Genomic DNA, 21241 nt, shown 5'->3' on the forward strand with positions numbered 1-21241 from the left:
ATTTGCACCCATTTCTCAGGCTTTGTCCTGCCCCCACCTCCCTTCTAGCTTTCTCCCACCCAACTCGGGCAGCATGATGGCACAGCGGTAGAGTTGCTGCCTTACAGCGCCAGAGACCCAGGTTCGATCCCGACTACGGGTGCTGTCTGTACGGAATTTGTATGTTCTCCCTGTGAGTTTTCTCCTGGTGCTCCGGTTTCCTCTCACACTCCAAAGATGTTCAGGTTTGTAGATTAAATGGCTTGGGTGAATGTAATATTATCCCAAGTGTGTAGCATAGTGTTAGTGTACATGGTGGTCGTTGGTCGGCATCGACTCCGTGGGCCGAATGGCCTGTTTCCGCACTGTATCTCTAGTGTCTAAAGTGGTGAATGGAAGTCCACCAGAGGCTCGTCACTTCCTTCATTCCACTCCGTCTTTACGGCAACTGAAGTATCGTCAAATATACCTGTCACACTGGTAACTCTGTTTTCTCACTTCTATGTACTGGGGATGTCCAGACTTAAAAACGGCACTGCCATTCCCCACTGCCTCTGACTTGTGAACACATCACCTCTTTCACACTCCATTCCCAGAGTTGCTGCCTCATATTCTTACTCATTAATCTACTTCATTTCACTTAGGGTTTTTTGTAAGCGCCACAATCTTGGCACCATTCTGCTGGCTTGCACTCATCCCTGGGTTTATTGTTGCATTTATCACAGTTACAGTTTACTCTGAGCTTCACACAAACAAGTAATTTCAATGCACGCTTCTAATGACACCTTTTATCCTCTTTTGGCTCCTCCGTTTAATTTGCTCGCACTTCTCGCACTTCTTGGGAGTATTTGCAAAAGCTAAACGTGTAATAGAAGTGCAAGGTTTAGGTTTTATTTAGGCAGAACCAGTGCACCTACCTAAAGTAAATCCAAAAGGACTGATAGCGATTTGATAATGGATGTTCAAAATTGTTTCTTTAACTGCAACATATTGGGCCAATCAGCAAAATTGTAACAGATGGGATAAATGTATCAGTTACAGCACAAGTTCAAAGTTGGCTAACAAATAGAAAACAGAGCTGGAGGGAATTTTAGAGTGGCGTTGCCCCCGGATTCAGTACCAGCACCTTTGTTGGTGATTTGTGATTTGCACAGGAATGACTTGTACATGATATAACTTTGCAAGTGGAACAAACAACAAGAGCACTCTTTCGGGATGTCCTAATTCTTTAGGGCACGGGGGTTCCCCTCTTCCATTATAGATGAGGCTCTCATTAGGGTCTCCTCGATATCCCACAGCTCTGCTCCCCCCATTCACAAGGCCAGAGTCCCCCTTGTCCTCACCTTCAACCCCATCAGCCGTCGCATACAACATATAATCCTCCGACACTTTTGCCACGTCCAACGGGATCCCGCTACCGACCACATCTTCCCATCTCCACCCCTTTCTGCTTTCCGCAGAGACCATTCCCTACGCAACACCCTGGACAACTCGTCCCTTTCCATCTAAACCACCCCCTCCCCAGGTACTTTCCCTTGCAACTGTAGGAGATGCAACACCAAGGACATCCAAGGACCCAGACAGTCCTTTCAGGTGAGGCAGAGGTTCACTTGCACCTCCTCCAATCTCATACTGTATCCGCTGTTCCAGGTGTCAACTTCTGTACATCGGCGAAAACAAGCGCAGGCTTGGCCCAACCCACTCCCTTTATATCAGTCTGAAAAAGGGTCTCGACCTGAAACGTCACCCATTCCTTCTCAGATTCAGATTCAGATTCAATTTAATTGTCATTGTCAGTGTACTCTCCAGAGATGCTGCCTGTCACGCTGAGTTACTTCAGCATTTTGCGTCTACTTTCGATTTAAACCAGCATCTGCAGTTCTTTCCTTCACACCAAGAGCATTCTTATGGTCTGCGAGAACATAGAACACAGAACAGTTACAGTACTTCAGCCCACAATATCCGTGTCGCACATGATGCCAGTGTAGACTAATCTCCCCTGCCTGCATGTGGTCCATTTCTTTCCATCTCCTTCTTATGCATGTGTTTGCCTAAAAGACTCTTGAATGCCACTATCATATCTGCCTCCACCATCACCTTTGGTGAATGGCAGCACATTCCAGGCAACCACTACCTTCTGTGTAAACACAAATCTTGCCCCGCACATCTCCTTTAAATTTGTCCCCTCTCACCTTAAAGCCACTGTATGTACTCTAGTCTTTGCCATTTTCAGCTTGGGAAAAAAGGTTCTGACATTCTAATATATTTTTATGTCTCTCATAATTTTATATAATTGTATCAGGTCTCATCTCAGCTTCCAATGCTCCAGAGAAAACAATCCAAGTTTGTTCAATCTAATAGCTAGTACCCTGTAGTCCAGGCAGCACTCAAGTAAACTGCTTCTGCGTTCCTTTCAAAGCCTCCATATCCTTCCTGTAATGGGGGTGACCAGAACTGCACACAATACTCCAAACGTAGTCTAATCAAAATCCTACCAAGCTGCAATATGATGTCCTGACACTTATATTCAAAGCCCTGACCAATGAAGGCAATCATACCATATGCCTTCTTTACCCTCTATCTACTTGTGTTGCCACTTTCAGAGTCGACAGGTAGGCTGTTAAAAATGTGGACACATGACAGGTCATTTTTGATGCAGAGAAGTGTAAGGTATTTCAGTATCAAGCATTCTAGTACAATTCTTTTAGTCATAAAGTGTGGAAATAGGCTCTTCGACCCAACTTGCCCACAACAACCAACATGTGTCATCTACACTCATCCCACCTGCCCACAGGTTTGGCCCATGTCCCTCTAAACCCATCCTATCCATGTACCTGTCTAAATGTTTCTTAAACGTTGCGATAGTACCTGTCTCAACTACCTCCTCTGGCAGCACGTTCTGTACACCCACCACCCTTGGTGTAAAATAGTTATCCCTGAGATTCCTACTGGATCTTTTCCTCTCTCACCTTAAACCTATGTCCCCTGGTTCTTGATTCCCCTACTCTGGGCGTTTGCCTGATTTATGGAGCCAAAAGAGAAAGTGTGTACAAACCTTTTGAAGTGACAAGACAATTTATCAAAGCATAGAATCCTTGGCGTTATAATTAAAGGTTTATAGTACAAAAAACAGTAAGTTGTGCAGTATAAGTTACATAAATACTTCTGTCCTAGATGGCTGGAAGTCAGGAAGTCGGTATCACTTCCTGATAGGCCAATGGTTACAGGGTTAATGGTAGCTTTCATAAAGGAAATGGAATAACTACTTGAATATCTGTCAGGGCTGCTAGTTTAAATAAAACACGCAGTCCATAATGGGTCCTTCTATGCTACACTATTTTATGATTGTGACAGTTTACCTGTCTAATTCTGGGATTATTGGAAATAGCGATTACTGCCTGCGCCAACATAACTGCTTCCAATGGGCAGGAGGAGTAGGTGACTTGAGGGGGTTAATCTGGCAGAACCCGCAGAAACTGGGATTAGCATTCAGGAAGCATTCTTCACCGTGATGCAATTACGTAACATTGAAAAATGGAGAAGTGTCTGAAGAAGGGTATCGACGCGAAACGTCACCCATTCCTTGGGTGCTGCCTATCCCATTGAGTTACTCCAGCATTTTTTGTCTATCTTCGGTTTAAACCGGCATCTGCAGTTCCTACCTACACATTGAGAAATGGATGTCTACCTGAGCAAATTGGCAGTAAATGCCGATGGATATCCCATTCCAAATCAGCACGGCTGATCCCAACAGTCTGAAGAAGAGTCTCAACCAGGAACGTCACCTATCCCTTTTCTCCAGAGATGCTGCCTGACCCGCTGATTTACTCCAGCATTTTGTGTCTATCTTCGTGTAAACCGGCAACTGCAGTTCTAAACACAATGCGATAAATGCGATGGCTCTGCATTTTCCAGAGGAGCATGGAGGCACACCAAAAAAATGACTGGCGGATGCATTTTCCTGTCACTAACCTGCAAATACAAAAGCTGACATGTGTGGGCAGTCCTGTCCTTTTTGGAGAGTTGCGTGTTCAAAAATGAAACTGCAACTTGCCATTTACAAAAGAACTCAACATGTGAAAATTGTCTTGCCTTTATTAGAGAAATGGGGACAAAAAGTGACCAAAGAACAGGGTCGGATGCTGTAGGAAGGATTTGCTGATGCTGGTTTACCCCACCCCGTGGTCCATTATAACAAGGGTTTATGGTATACTGTCGGCTCTATTACGTTGCTTTTAACTCTAAAACATTCATCCAGCCCTCAGTAATACTTATACATAGTGATGACTTAAGACTCACATTCATCCAATGTACAGTGATCTTCCAGGGTCCCCCACGCTACAATGGACTGGTTTTCAAAATCTTCAGCTTTGACTGCAAATCTTTCCACACTCACCATTCACCTCACCAACTTCTACTGGTCTTGAAGCTCAACTAATGCATCAGATTCAGGCCTTTTGGTGGTGAGTCACCTTAGATCCCTCTTACCACTTCCCCATCCACATTTTAAAAAATCTGATTGTGCTTTTAATTACTTTATCTGTTGGCATGGCCTGTTGGGTGTTTTACTCTATTAGAGTAAAAGATGGAAATTGATATTGCCACATTGAGGACATTGGACTTTGTCTATGGAACATGCGCTGCAATGCTGAGAACTATATTCTGCACTCTGTCTCTTCCGCTTTGCTCTATCTCTTGCACATGAGTTTGCTGATCGTATTTATCTGATCTGATCTGCTTAGATAGCAAGCAAAACAAAGCTTTTCACTGTACCTCAGTACACATACACATGATAATAATACTTAAACCTAAAAAACTTCTTATCGAATCAGTCATACAGCGTGGAAACAGGCCTTTTGGCCCAACTTGCCCACACTGACCAACATGCCCCATCTACACTAGTCCCACCTGCCTATGCTTGGCCCATATCCCTCTAAACCTATCCTATCCATGTACCTGTCTAACCTTCCAGAGCAGCCTACCATGCCGAACCTGTTGAACCATTCTCAGAAAAGGACCATGACATTTTTATTACAGTAGTTTCCATTGAATAAAAATGGGATAAAAACAAGCCACTGTTTTTACAAAGTGTCGGGGGCTTTGGGGAGAAGGCAGGAGACTGGGGTGAGAGGGAAAGATAGAACAGCCATGATTGAATAGCGTAGTAGACTCTATGGGACGAATGGGTTAGTTCAAGCTCCTATAACATTAACTGGGGATGAAATGGAGAAAAAGAACATTTAATGTAAAGTAAAAATGTTTACCCTGACACCACAGAACCATCTGTGGTACAAAATCAATATTTATTACAAAAAGGTCTGACTCAGATTTTAACGCAAAGTGTAGGAAGTATGTTAATTGCTTAATCACACAGATTCACTGTCACTAGCTGTTCAACCTGTGTGTGGCTAATGTCTAACAACTGGATTCAGTGTGGGAGTCAGAGCCACTTACGTAGGTGATAATTTGTGCACTTAGGTCACTGCTGAAAACGGAAACACAGCCACCTTCTCCTAGCATCAGACAGTTTCAAATGGCCAAAAGAAAATCAAACAAAAATCATAAAAAATTTAAACAAAATGCTAGAAATGCCATTTGACCATGTGAAAGGTTCAATTAAAAAAAAAAACATCATCAACATTATCAGTTTGTCATAAACAAAAGATAAAACTGATCCTCTGGAACACTGCAATCCAGGAACCCCAACCATTACGAATTAAGTCATTTGATAACTCAAGTCATTCCAAAATGGACAACTTGCAATCGCCACTATTGTTTCATTAAATGACCTCCTATCTACAAACATCCCACTGGCTAACATCTCCATTGGTCTAAGCACATGGCCGTGACAAAATATGTTGTAAAAGTGGATGCTAAAAATCTGGTGATGGCTGGTGAAAGGATGCTAGTTGGAAGATAACATTGGGAAATATGACATTTTCCACTTTGGTTCAATGGTTTGATGGCTCAATGGTTCTTTATTTGTCCCAGGAAGGCAGAGCAGAAGTACAGTGTGGGAAGCACAGGGGACAACCAAGCACGGAGAAAGACCACGTCAACTACGGGATGACCAGTTGGAGCATCTCATTGTGTCCCTGGATGTTGAGTTCCGTGGCTCTAGTGTAATCGCTTCCCTGGTTTAACCACTTTCACCCACAGTATGGTGAATCTGTGGAGTTCCTTCCCACTGACGGTGGTGGAGGTCAAGTCATCGGCTATTTATAATGTGGAGATTGATAGGTTTTAGATTAGTAAGGGTGTCATAGGTTATGGGGAGAAGGCAGGAGAATGGGGTCAAGAAGGAAAGATAGATCAGCCATGATCGAACGGCAGAGCAGATTCGATGGGCTGAATTCTGCTCTTATGACTTATAGTCTATGGTTTTATGTAATGTGTAGCTCCACACTTCAACTCAACATTTACATCACCTTTCCTTCCCCTGCCACCCCCATCGCCACAGGGCTTGAGATGGGCGAAGCAACAAATAGCACAGTCTTTAAGTATATTTAATGTTGAAATGGAAGGTAGACACAAACTGCTGGAGTAACTCAGTGGGACAGGCAGCATCTCTGGAGAGTAGGAATGGGTGATGTTTTGGGTCGAGACCTTTCTTCAGACTGACCCAAAATGTCACCCATTCCTTCTCTCCAGTGATGCTGCCTGTCCCGCTGAGTTACTCAAGCTGTTGATGTCTACCTTTGATTTAAACCAGCATCTGCAGTTCTTTCCTACACATTTAATGTAGAAATACTTAATATTTTTGGAGTAAGGGAATTAAAGGTCACAGAACCTGATGTGAAAGCACTGAATCCAAACTTTGCTCAGCGATGTGTAGGAAAGAACTGCACTGAAGATAGACACAAAATGCTGGAGGAACTTTGCAGGACTGGCAGCATCTCTGGAGAGAAGAAATGGGTGACGTTTCAGGTCGAGACCCTTCATCAGACTGATCAATATGATCAGCTATGATCTTATTGAACGGTGGAGGCGGCTCAAGTGTCTGTACCACCTACTGATTCTGCTAAAAGACTCAAAGATATACATCAATAGAAGAGCCAGGTGATTCTTCATTAGTCAAAGTCCCTGCTTTGAGTTCTGTCTCCGAGGCTTAAATAAAAAAATGAGAAATAAATACAATTTTTTAATGTTTAATTGACATTTTGTCTAAGTTGTTTACTGCATAACCTTACTTAATTCCTGGAGACGTTAGTACATTCTCGAGCATAAATAATTAATAGCAGCTAACATTAAATCACACACAAAATACTGAGTCTAATGGAGAAACCAAGAAAGGGAAAACCATTAGAGAACCTACCATTGAGGCACGAGAGACTGCTAATGTTCATAAGTGCATATGTTATAGGAGCAGAATTAGGTCATTTGGCCCATCAAGTCTACACTGCCATTCAATCATGGCTGTTCTTTCACTCTCAACCCCATTTTCCTGCCATCTCCCGATAACCCCTGACACTCTTACCCAAGAATGCCGGGAAAAAAGGAAAAATCTGGAGGAACTCACGAAGATCAGGCATGATCTGTGGAGGGAAAAGGACAGCCGGGATGAAGGGGTGCCAACTGTAACATTAATTAATTATTTCCCTCCGCAGATGCTGTCTGGCCTGTCAAGTTCCTTCAGCTGCTCTCTTTTTTGCTCCAGTTTTCAGCATCTGCATTCTTTAGTGCCTCCATTTTATTGTTCCATCACAAAGGCTCTTCAAGGTATGATTTTATAAGCAGAAGATTTCCTCCACTGTTCGACAAGAGTTCCGTGAGACAACCCTTCCCACTGCTTCCCTGCTGTCACTTCCACTGCAAAGATGGGGACACAGATTGACATGTTTGTGGACTCCAACAATGTCCAATGTTCCAGCATGGGGCGTATTATAGGGGGAAAGAATTACACAGGCATCTCAAACCATGCGCAAACTGTTTAATTTTGTACGCTTTTTCATTTTTATAATGCTAGCTCAAATATTTTTTAATTGTTTTAAACATTTCTGATTATTTATTAATCTTAGAAAGATAGAAATGTATTTGACTGTTGGCCAAGCTGTTGTGCGGGTGTGCCTTGTTGTGCTTGCTCCCTCCTCAATGGAGGTTCAATGGTACTTTATTGTCACATGTACCTAGGTACAGTGAATTTTATTTTTTGCATACAGTCCAGTAAAAATCTATACATAGGCACAACCATACTTAAGTACGGGAATGCAAGGATTTATGTTCATAGATTCATAGGTTCTTGGAACAGAATTAAGCCATTTGGCCCATCAATTCTACTCCGCCATTCAATCATGGCTGATCTAGCTTCCCCTCTCAACCCCATTCCCCTGCCTTCTCCCCATAACCCCTGACACCCCTACTAATCAAATTGTAGATTACAATGAGACAGTACATAAGGTTTGAATGTAGTATATGAGACTACGTAAGTGCAAGTATTTACTTCACCTCACATCTCACTTCTATGCAAGGCCTGTCGGTGACTGATTGAGCCAGTTTCACTCTGCAAGTTCCCACTGGGGAAGAGAGCAAGATTAGTAGTGAACACGGGCAACTGGGTTTCAACAACTAAGTTACAGAAATAGGTTGAATAAGTTAGGTCTTTATTCTCCGGAGCGCAGAAGGTTGAGGGGGGACTTGATAGAGGTCTTTAAAATGATGAGAGGGATAGACAGAGTTGATGTGGACAAGCTTTTCCCTTTGAGAATAGGGAGGATTCAAACAAGAGGACATGACTTCAGAATTAAGGGACAGAAGTTTAGGGGTAATATGAGGGGGAACTTCTTTACTCAGAGAGTGGGAGCGGTGGGGAATGAGCTTCCAGTGGAAGTGGTGGAGGCAGGTTCATTGGTATCATTTAAAAATAAATTGGATAGGCATATGGATGAGAAGGGAATGGAGGGTTATGGTATGAGTGCAGGCAGGTGGGACTAAGGGGAAAAAAAATTTGTTCGGCACGGACTTGTAGGGCCGAGATGGCCTGTTTCCGTGCTGTAATTGTTATATGGTTATATTATAACTGTTCTCCAGTGGCAAATCCCATCCCAGGTTTCCAATTATCAGGGAATGTTAATATTTCTATATTTGAATTATTGCAAATGGAAAGAAAGACACATTTTAATGTGAGTACACGTACTGGGAGCTGTTCTTACAGGCAGGAAAGTTGGAGTGCGAGCCTTGCTATTTACACATATGGCAATATGATTTGAACTGATGGATGTGAAAATGCAACAGCTCAGGTTCCTGTCACTGGTGGAGATCACAATTAGCATCTGAATATTTGTGCAGTAGTTACGCAGGAAGAACAACCTAACCATATTTCCCCATGACATGTGGTTCAATCATTTAATTTATTACTTTCAAATCAGGAATGAGTGATGAATCTTCTCGACAGACCGGTGGTTGCGATGTCATGCCACTAAACAGAAATGAGTCTTTTTTAATTTAATGTGAAGTTATGACAAGTCCAAATGAGATTTCGTAAGCATAGGAGGCACAGTGATAGAGTTGCGGCCTTAAACCCCTGTCCCACGGTACGAGTTCATTCCAAGAGCTCTCCCGAGTTTGCCCTGATTCGAACTTGGAGGTTTACGGTAATGGCCGCCCGTTGGTACTCGGGGCTCTTGTGGACATTGTTCAACATGTTGAAAAATCGCCATGAGTCTTCCCTGCCATTACCTGCCATTAGCAAGTCTTCCTGAGTACCTGCCGTTAGTGTTACGAACCGCTAAGAGACGTCCCCAAGCTCTGACGTACCTGCTACGTTCATTCTCCATGCTTACCCCGAGTTTGATTTTTTTTTTTAAACTCGGGAGAGCTCTTGGAATGAACTCGTACCGTGGGACAGGGCAATAAGTGCCAGGGAACTGGGTTTGATCCTGACTACAGGTGCTGTCTGTACGGAGTTTGTACGTTCTCCCTGTGAGCATTGGGTTTTCTCTGGGTGCTCTGGTTTCCTCCGACACTCCAAAGATGTACAGGTTTATAGGCTGTGTAGCAAGGAACTGCAGATGCTGGTTTACACACATGCACAAGATAGACACAAAATGTTGGAGTAACTCAGCGGGTCAGGCGGCCTCTCTGGAGAAAAGGAATAGGTGACATTTTGGGTCTATCATCAGGTTTGTAGGTTAATTGGTTTAGGAAAAACGTAAATGGGCCTCGTATGTAGGATAGTGTTGATCTACGGGTTGGTTAGTGGTCAGGAAGGACCTGGTGAGCCGAAGGGCCTGTTTCTGAGCTGTTTCTATAAACTAAACTAAACTAAAATTACAAATATGGGTAGGATGTTTTGTCTTAAACCCTGTTGAAACCATATTGATCACACATCAGTCAATGCTGCAGTCACCACAATGAACTGTGGCTTTCTATTGCCTGCAACTTGCATCTTCCTCACAATATACGGTCTGAAAATAGACCAATTACATGGGTGCATAAATAAATCCGGATATATTTATTGATCATTAGACGTTTACTGTATATGATACATGTACATGAATAGTTGCTCTTTATGGAACCATTTATTTCCAAGTGATCAGCTTTAGCCTCAACAACCTCTCTCTGTTTCACTCTGCCAGATAAAACATCTGGAATAATATTCAGAGGATTATCAGAAATGCATTCAGAGGATTCAGAGGATTATCAGAAATGCACCACACTGCTCAGCCATCCATATTCAGAATACATTTGGGCACAGTGGCACAGTGGTGGCACAGCGATAGAGTTGCTGCCTTATGCCCCTGTCCCACTTAGGAAACCTGAACGGAAACCTCTGGAGACTTTGGACCCCATCCAAGGTTTCCGTGCGGTTCCCGGAGGTTTTTGTCAGTCACCCTACCTGCTTCCACTACCTGCAACCTCCGACAACCACCTGCAATCTCCGGGAACCGCACGGAAACCTTAGGTGGGGTGCAAAGTCTCCAGAGGTTTCCGTTCAGGTTTCCTAAGTGGGACAGGGGCATTATAGTGCCAGAGACCTGAGTTCGATCCTGTGTGTAGGGAGTTTTTATGTTCTCCCTGCAAACCACGTAGGTTTTCACCGGGTTGTCCGGTTTCCTCCCATGTTCCCCATCCAGGTAACCCCCAATAGATTATCAACAATGGCTATGAATGGTCAAAAGAGCTTGCTGTTGGAAGCCCTGCGATGTGTTGAGTTTCTACAGGGATAGCAAACAAATTCCGTTTAACAACCAGACCAAATGCCTGGGAATATCAAGGTAAAGCATTACCCTGATAACATATAATGTGATGTTCGGTTACAGTTACAGTTCAGCGGCACAATGGCGCAGCGGTAGAGTTGCTGCCTTACAGCGACAGAGACCCATTTTTGATTTTGACTATGGGTGCTGTCTGTATGGAGTTTGTATGTTTTCCCTGTGACCACATGGGTTTTAGTTTAGTCTAGTTTTGTTTATTATTATGTGTGCCGAGGTGCAGAAAAGCATTTTGTCGCGTGCTATCTAGTCAGTGGAACGTCTGTACTGTACATGATTACAATCAAGCTCCTCACTGTGTATAGATACAGGATAAAGAAAATAATATTTAGTGCAGTATAAAGTCCAGAGAAGTCTCTGAGTGCTTTGGTTTCCTCCCACATTCCAAAGACGTGCGGTTTGTAGGTTACTTGGCTTATACAAATTGTCCCTAGTGTGTAGGATAGAACTGGTCACATCGCTGGTCCAAAGAGCCTGTTTCCATGCTGTATCTCTAAACTAATCTAAACTAAATTAAACAAAACAAACAGATGTATAGTTCTGTCTCCAAACTAAATAGGAGACTGGATGGTGTAGGAGAGAAGGTGTAGAGGCAGGCAGTGAATGAAGTGTTATTGCTAATATCACCAGTGAATAACTGGAAGCTGCAGCGGAGGAGAACAGAAGCTGCTTTAATGAGTGATAGATAATAAAAAAAACAATTTTAACCCCAGTCATTTCCTCTACTATCTACCTCATCGGAGACCCTCAGACTATCTTTGATGGGACTTTACTAGACTTTATCATGTGTTAAATGTTATTGATGTTATTCCTTTTATCGTGTACCTGTACACTGTGGATGGCTCGATTGTAATCATGTATTGTCTTTCCACTGACTGGTAAAAGCTTTTCACTGTACCTCGGTACACATGACAATAAACTAAACTCAACTTCGCCATTCTCCTGTCAGGCACAAGACATTGAAAGCTTGAGAGCACAAAGCATTGAATTCAGGAACAAGAATTTGTGCAGGTATCATTGCACTATTAGTTTATTGCCAAAGTATCTCTTTGAAGGGCACAAAGTATTTCAAGATGCCAGTATATTCTTCATAAAGCATGTTGAGAGTAATTTACTACAAGAACAGCTTGCAATGCTTGCATCTCATCAAATGAATTAATCAATTTAAAGATGCCTTAAATACATGTGGTTAAAATAACTGAATGATTTTCATTTTGTCAATTTTTCCAAATACAGATGATTTTTATTTGTGGGTTGCATAAATATTCACCATATTACCATTTTACGGGCACTAGATTCAATTTAGTTTAGAGGTACAGCGTGGACACAAGCCCTTCGGCTCATCGAGTCCACACCGACCAATGTTCACCCGTACACTATTTCTATGCTACACAATTGTGACAATTTATAAAAGTCAAATAACCTACAAACCTGCATGTCTTTGGGATGCGGGAGAAAATTGGAGCATTCGGAGAAAACCCATGTAGTCACAGAGAGAACATACGAACTCTGCAGCACCTGTAGTCAGGATCTAATCCGGGTCTCAGTCAGCACCCATAGTTAGGATCTAATCCTGGTCTCTGGTACTCTAATATCCCTGTCCCACATAGGAAACCTGAATGGAAACCTCTGGAGACTTTGTGCCCCACCCAAGGTTTCCGAGCGGTTCCCGGAGGTTTTTGTCAGTCTCCCTACCTGCTTCCACTACCTGCAACCTCCGGCAACCACCTGCAACCTCTGGGAACCGCACGGAAACCTTGGGTGGGGCGCAAAGTCTCCAGAGGTCCGTTCAGGTTTCCTGAGTGGGTCAGGGGCATAACGCTGCTACTCTACTGCTGCGTCACTGTGCCACTTGGTTGTAACTTCCTTGTGGACTTTACACTTGATCAGTATGATCATTTGATTGAACAACAGTGGCACAGCTGGTAGGGCTGCTGTCTCACAGCACCAGAGAAACAGGTTTAATCCCGATTTCGGAAGCTCTTTGTGTGGAGTTTGCACTTTCTCTTTGTTACCATGTGCATTTCTTCCAGGTGTTCCAGTTTCCTCCCACATCCCAAAGATGTGCGTGTTGGTAGGTTCATTGGCCTATTTAAAAAAAAACTTTTCCTAATGTGCAGGGAGTGGATGAGAAGGTGGGATAACATTCAACTACCGTGAATATGTGATCGATAGTTGGACTCTATGGGCGAAAGGGTCTGTTTCTATGCTGCATCTCTAAACTAAACTAAACCAGCTAAAAATCAGTGGAACCTTCATTGTATGTCTTCCCAAGGAAATTATTATGGTGTGTAGGCTGGGCCAGAGTGATGGTTATTCTGAGTTGATTAATTTAATCACCTTGAAAGCATTTGATGGGTTGGCAGCTTATTTTTCATGCTGAAGAACATAGGTACAAATTAACTTAGATTTAAGTAATTGGTTAAATGATATATCAGTTTTGGCTTAGGAATGAGATTGGGTTGGAGATATATTTCATCTCAAGTTCAATACACAAAATGCCATACTACAATTACACATTTCCATGCTGCATTGACATGGTTAGCATTTGCCCAACTGTACCTTGAGAAGGTTCCGTTTAGCCATTTTTTTCCACCAAACTGTCCACCAATTTGAATCAAACCGCTGGTCTACTCCAAACATGTTTAGGCATTACACTCAAATGAGTCTGCTCCACCATTCAGTCATGGCTGATCTATTTTTCCCTCTCAACCCTATTCTCCTGTCTCCTCTCCATAACCTTTGATGCCCTTACTAATCAAGAACCTATCAATCTCCGCTTTAAAAATATCCAATGACGGTCTCCACAGCTGTATGCGGCAATGAATTCCCCAAATTCACCACCCTCTGACCAAAGAAATTCCTCCTTATCTCCTTTCTGAAGGTACATCCAAATAGTTCAAGAGTTTCATTTAAGTAAGAGTAAGTAAGAAGAGCAGATTTTCTTGTTTATAAAGACATGAGTGGAGAATTTATGCTTTAAAAAAAAAACTCTAATAGCTTTTCATATGTAGATTTTTCTTATTGCTTAACTAACATTTTCAAACTAATGTCATCTTGACATTGATGCCCAAATATTCTGTAATAATAGTCAAGACCATTGTGTTCCCATCCAATGTTTGTACCATTATTATTTGATAAGATAGGCACAGGCTGATCCTCTTCAGATAAGGTCTTTTATATCCACCACAGACTGTTCATGATTATTAGTCAAATATAATATAATTGAGTAAATATAATATAATTAAATAAGCATTTTACTTTAAATACAGCACCGATAACAGTCTATATTCCTTCGCAATCTACTAAATTAACCAGCCTCAAGTAATTCCCACACCATCTGATGTCATACTTCTGTCTCAGCTGAAAATGCTTCCACCAAGCGCCATTGAGAAAATTGAACAGAAAGACAAAATGTTGGAGTAACAATAAACAATAGGTGCAGGAGTAGGCCATTCGGTCCTTCGAGCCAGCACCGCCATTCAATGTGATCATGGCTGATCATCCCCAATCAGTACCCCGTTCCTGCCTTTTCCCCATATCCCCTGACTCCGCTATCTTTAAGAGCCCTATCGAGCTCCCTCTTGAAAGCATCCAGAGAACCTACCTCCACCGCCCTTTGAGGCCGAGAATTCCACACACTCACAGCTCTCTGTGAGAAAAAGTGTTTCCTCGTCGCCGTTCTAAATGGCTTACCCCTTATTCTTAAACTGTGGCCCCTGGTTCTGGACTCCCCCAACATCGGGAACATGTTTCCTGCCTCCAGCGTGTCCAAACCTTTAACAATCTTATATGTTTCAATAATATACCCTCTCACCTCCTAAACTCCAAAGTGTACAAGCCCAGCCGCTTTATTCTCTCAGTAACTCAGCGGGTCAAGCAACATCTCCGGAGGAAAGGGATTCTCTCCCTCCAGAGTTACTCCAGCACTTTGTGTCAATCTTTGGTATAAACCAGCATCTGCAGTTCTTTGTTTCGACTCATCCAGCTAGTTTGGATTCACTCCGAATGTACTTTCTCTTGAACAAATGTTGCTCAATATTTTTATTCCAAGTGGAGGCCTCTCTAAATAATCCAATTTGCTGCCCAATCTCTTTAATAGCTAACTTATCTAAAAAGTTTAGTTTGATTGGTGTTAGATTTCCAAATGTTAAGCTTTCATTAACAGGAAGAAGATTTTCCTCAAATATAAGCACTAAAGGTTACCGTGTAAAAATAAATCTGACGTTTAACAATCGTTTGATATATATTATAAACGACAAAGCTCTGAATTCCTTTCTGAAACTTGAGATCATTTTGGCCTGTTTTAAAAAATAATTCCAGATTTATACCCGAAGCAGTTAAAAACCGCTAGGAATGACCAGCACAATAGGAAGATGTACTATCTACCAATTCGTTTTGGTTTGAGAACGTTTCAAAGGAATCTTAACATACTCCATTTATGCAGATTATTGATAACGCAGATCTTGTTAATACCCAGATTGTTACAGCAAGAGTCGCAAATATTTCTCAGCACAGACAATACTGATAATCAGATAATCTTCAGTAGTGTAGGAAGGAACTGCAGATGCTGCTGTGTCTAGGTTTTGGGTAGAGACCCTTCTTCAGTGACTCAGACCCTCTCAGTCTGAAGAAGGATCTCGACCCGAAATGTTACCTATTCCTTTTCTCCAGAGTTGCTGCCCAATCTCAGCGCGGTATTGTTTTGATAAATGTTGCTCCGGGTAATAATTGTTCCGTTCGCTCTTGTTTTCCTGAAACGACTCCCCCACAATAGTACAGAATGTGTGAGGCAGGAACTGCAGATGCTGGTTTACACCGAAGATAGACACAAAATGCTGGAGTAACTCAGCAGGTCAGGCAGCATCCCTGGAGAAAGGGGCTATTCAGAGATGCTGCCTGACCTGCTGAGTTACTCCAGCATATTGTGCCTTCTTCCACAATAGTTCAGTGTTTTCAATGCTTACCCGTGCAAGCTGCAAGTGGGCGCCAGATATTATCAGCTTCAACTGTCTTTCATCTCATTTGGAAGCAGTGCCCATTCTCTCTCGGCCGCTGTGCAGTAATAACTCGGGAGAGCGCTGAGCTTTATACTGCGAGAAGGTCCAACGCGCCTGGCTTGTTAATCATCTGAAAATAAAACATTGCCATACCTTCCCCCTTCCCCCTTTCCCTGCCGCTCACCAGATCAAAGAGCTGCATCAGAGGGCTGGTGCGAAACAGAGAGAGTGGATGAAGCCCCCGAGGTGGCAGAGGCTGAGACGGACAAGTGTGGCTGCGGGGAAACGCTCTCAGCTGCCGGAGGGGGAGGAGGAGGGTGGGAGGGGGGAGAGAGTTGGAGGGAGAGGGAGTGAGAGAGTGGGTGGAAGAGGGAGTGAGAGAGGGGGGAGGGAGAGAGAGAGAGAGGGAGGGAGGTGGGAGGGAGGGAGGGCGGCCGCCGCATTCGTTTCGTCTGAATGAGAACAAGAGGCCGGGCTCTCCCTCCCGCCCACTCCCCACTCCCCACTCTAAGATCTTTACTCCCCACTCCCCACTCCCCACTCGGGGAGAGACAGGCGGTCGCTGCCGGAGAGCGGTCCGCATGGCCAAGAGGGGGAGAAAGGAAGGAGGGAGCGCAGCCCCAGGGAGAGTGAGGGAGCGCAGCCCGGGTGGGAGTGAGGGAGTGTAGGCTCGGGGTGTGGGGGTGTTGAGGTGAGGGAGCGCATCCAGGCCCGGGGGAGGTGGGGAAACGTGATGAAGCAATGTCTGCATCAGCCCAAAGGCAGCACCTGTGGACACGGTGTGGATTTTTCTAGGTAAACACTGGATTATTGTACATTTAGTGTACATTTCAAACTCCTGAATCTCTCATCAAAGATCACTCAGTTCACGGCGAGTAAAACACAGTTCCATTGCTTTAAGTTTAGCTTTTTATTGTCACGAGTTGGGAGATACAGTGAAAACCTTTGTATTACATGCTATCTAAACAGATCAGATATCCTACATAAATACTATAGTTCAAGTTCAAGTTCACATTTATTGTCACATGCACCAGTTTAGGTACAATTCAGGTATCGTCCAGTCACATTTATTTATATAGCACATTTTAAAAAACAACTCTCGTTGGCCAAAGTGCTTTACATTTCTAAAAGGATTGGACAGGCTAGATGCTGAAAAAATGTTCCCGATGTCGGGGGAGTCCAGAACCAGGGGTCGCAGTTTAAGAATAAGGGGTAGGCCATTTAGGACTGAGATGAAAAATCTGTTCACCCAGTGTGTTGTGAATCTGTGGAATTCTCTGCCACAGCATGGAAACAGGCCCTTCAGTCTACTGAGTTGGCACCAACTACTGATCACTCCATACACTAGCACTATCCTACACACTAGGGACAATTTACAGAAGCCAATTAACCTACAAACCTGCACGTATTTGGAGTGTGGGAGGAAACCGGAGCGCTCAGGGAAAACGCACGCCGTCGCAGGGAGAAGTCTATACAGACAGCACCCTTCACCAAGATTGAACCCAGGTCTCTGATGCTGTGAGGTAGCAATTCTATATCACTGTGGCACTGTGTCGCCCTCGTAGTGGAGAGATAAATATTGGCCGTGAACAGTTTGCTGCTTCCAGGAAATCCGGGTCAAAATCTTTAATATATGACAAATGCTTTCCATTTTTCTGCTGCCATTCATTCCTCACCCTTTAATTCTATCCCCTGTTATACATTACCCTTCATTCTATCTCACTATTATGGTCCTGCAACTACATCAGATGAGCTTCAGTTCAGGGCAACTTTCCCCTCATCTCACTGCTCATGCGAATGGAAAGGATTCTAATTCTGCACACCACAGGTTGGAATTCCTTCTCACTGCCAGCAAAGCCCAGGCATCTTTAATTTTGATTTGGGCAGCCAACCTGAAGAAGAGAGGTTCTGAGCTGGTGGCTATCGCAGCTGGATTAGATTAGACATTGATATTTTCCAGTTCCAAAAAAATTTACAATACCCTTGGTCAGCCTTCACCTGCAGAAATGGCTTTTATAGATCCCATTTTTTAAAATTCAATGTTTATCTTATAAAATTACTTCTGATTTATATAATTCAGCAGTGGTTTTGATCCTCAGTGCTCTAGCACTAAGGGGAAAATTTGGGTAATTCTTAATGTCATATAAAACTTTAGCACCGTCCACAATCCTGGGGGACCTGATCGATTCTCATAGCTTTTGCACCCTGCGCATGCTGCAGGAATCCATAGGTCCCGTGAATTACAAATCAAAAAAACGATGTGCTCTAACTTTGACCCAATAATAAAATCAAACAAAGGACACAAAGCGCTGGAGTAACTCAGCGGCTTGGGCAACATCTCTGGAGAAGATGGATAGGGGACGTCTTGGATTGGGACCTCTGAAGAAGAGTCCCAAACCGAAACATCATCTCCCCATATTCTCCAGTGATGCTGCTTGACCGCTGAGGTATTCTCGAACTTTGTGTTAACCATATAACATATAACAATTACAGCACGGAAACAGGCCATCTCTGGAGAAGATGGATAGGGGACTCGGTCCTACAAGTCCGTGCCGTGTCCGTGTCCGTGTTCATTTGTGCAATCCAACATCAGCAGTTCCTTGTTGTTACAATAAAATCAAACATTTTTCTTTAGACAATTTCAGTGACAATGAATAGGTGATTGGAAGTGGGGATTGTTGGAGGTTGATGCATTATGTTGGGATGTAAGTTCATCCTGGGATCATTTTATTGGAACATAGAAAAAACATTCCTTCTGCTGATGTTGAAAATAATTTCACGCTACTCAGGTGGATTTTGCCAAGTACTAATCCTCACTGTCATAATATCTAATAGAGTGGATTAGCAGCTATTATACTCCAACCAAAATTCTATTAATTCATATAACGACACAGAATTCTAATTTTAATAACAATATCTATTTGATGATGCAATGACTACATGGCTCATCATGTGTCCTTAACATATGGGCGGCACAGTGGTGCAGGGGTAGATTTGATCCTGACCACAGATGCTGTCTGAACAGAGTTTGTGCTTTCTCTGTCTGACTGTATGGGTTTTCTCCGGGTGCTCCAGTTTCCTCCCACATCCCAAAGAGATGCAGGTTTGTAGGTTAATTGGCTTCTGTAAATTGTCCCGAGTGTGTAGGATAGAACAAGTGTGAATGGGTGATCGCTGGTTGCGCAGTCTCAGTGGGCTATGGGGCCTGTTTGCACGCTGTATCTCTAAAGTCTAAAGTCAAAAACATACATTTCAGGATTATTCCAACTGATTACAAATTGGATAGGAAAAGGACAAACTAAATCAGTCAATGCTTAGGCATTAGTTAGGCATTAGTTTTTAATTCCTCCTGCTTTGGGAGAAAACATAGTTGCGGTGTGGCGTGTGAATAAATGCCATTCTCAATTTTGATTCTAATGAAGTTAGTTGAAAGACAAGTTGGCTCAGGAGTCTGAATCCATAACATTTGAAGGTGAAAATGAGCGAGTGTTATTTGCTGACAAACATTATGCCTTAACTATTGTGCTCAGTCAGGTTCAGAAACAACGTGAGGTTGAGGGGAAATGAGATATCTCCAGGAAGTCTGCTTCTGATGGAAGGGGGGTTTCTTTATAAGTAAAAAATATGATTTCCGTTGCACTTCTGGCAAACTAGGTCTTGTGCAGATGTCAGGTTGGTGTTTGGTGCAGGCAGCAACGGGAATTACACCGGGAAATCTGCAAAGCATAATGAATTATGATCCGCATTCGAGTAAGAACAGAGTAAGTTGTTATTTTTTTCAAACTTCTTTTATTGAATATTGATTTTTTAAATTATTTGTTAGAATTTTTAAATGTTTTGACAATAATTTGTACTTCATTAATTCCCATCATAGACAGAGTCCTCGTCTCCTTTCTAAAGGTAAGTCCTTTTATTCTGAGGCTGAGTCCTTCGGTCCTAGACTCTCCAACTACTGAAAAAATCCTCTCCTCATCCACTCTATCCGGGCCTTTCATTATGCAGTAGGTTTTAATGAGATCCCCCTCTTCCTAAACACCAGCGAGTAGAGGCCCAGCGCCGTCATATGCTCTTCATACATGAACTCAATCAAAAGCGAATGCTTGCAATTTACTCATACACAGAATTATCTGCAGCGACAATAAAGTCAGCAAACACATCGTGTAGTTGGCATCATTATAGAAATTGGCAAATATTTGTAGAATAGTGCCAAAATCTGGAAAATAAACAGCAAATAGGTTCCAGGTAATGTGCTAAGGAGGGATTCCCAATCTCCCAACCTAACTTGTTGTGGTTCATGTGTAGGAAGGAACTGCAGATGCAGGGTTATACTAAAGATAGATACAAAATGCTGGAGTAACTCAGTGGGTCAGGCAGCATCTCTGGAGAAAAGGAATAGGTGACGTTTCTGGTCAGTAAGTCTGAAGAAGGTTCCAACCTGGAGCGTCACCTATTCCTTTTCTCCAGAGATGCTGCCTGACCAGCTGAGTTACTCCACGACTATGTGCCTATCCTTGCTGTGGCTCTTGTTTTATTTATTGTATTTTATTTGCAGCCATAATACTATATCCTGTATTCTGTTTTTAGTTGCACTACCTGGTGGTATTTGCATGGATAGCAAGTAAAACAAAATGTATGTAGAAACAAAGAGTCTGAAGAAGGGTCTCGACCTGAAACATCACATAGAAACATAGAAATTAGGTGCAGGAGTAGGCCATTCGGCCCTTTGAGCCTGCACCGCCATTCAATATGATCATGGCTGATCATCCAACTCAGTCCCGTACCTGCCTTCTCTCCATACCCTATGATCCCCTTAGCCGCATCTAACTCCCTCTTAAATATAGCCAATGAACTGGCCTCAACTACCCTCTGTGGCAGAGAGTTCCAGAGATTCACCATTCTCTGTGTGAAAAAAGTTTTTCTCATCTCGGTTTTAAAGGATTTCCCCCTTATCCTTAAGCTGTGACCTCTTGTCCTGGACTTCCCCAACATCGGGAACACCTATCACCTTTTCCTTTTCTCCAGAGATGCTGTCTGACCCACTAAGTTACTCCA

General features: G+C 43.0%; 1 protein-coding gene across 6 annotated transcripts in view; it reads right to left on the minus strand.

Moving 5' to 3' along the window:
- Positions 1–16509, minus strand: part of gpr45 (G protein-coupled receptor 45) — a 30746-nt gene extending 14237 nt beyond the window's left edge. For 4 of the 6 annotated variants that reach the window (XM_055637123.1, XM_055637122.1, XM_055637126.1 and 1 more), the window contains exon 1: positions 16157–16509. The gene's annotated coding sequence lies outside the window, so the exon portion shown is untranslated. The remainder of the gene's footprint in view (positions 1–16156) is intronic. The other 2 variants (XM_055637128.1, XM_055637125.1) reach the window with 1 other exon arrangement.
- Between the last annotated feature and the right edge of the window lie 4732 nt (positions 16510–21241).

This window comes from Leucoraja erinacea, chromosome 6 (assembly GCF_028641065.1).
Source record: "Leucoraja erinacea ecotype New England chromosome 6, Leri_hhj_1, whole genome shotgun sequence".
Lineage (NCBI taxonomy): Eukaryota > Metazoa > Chordata > Chondrichthyes > Rajiformes > Rajidae > Leucoraja > Leucoraja erinaceus.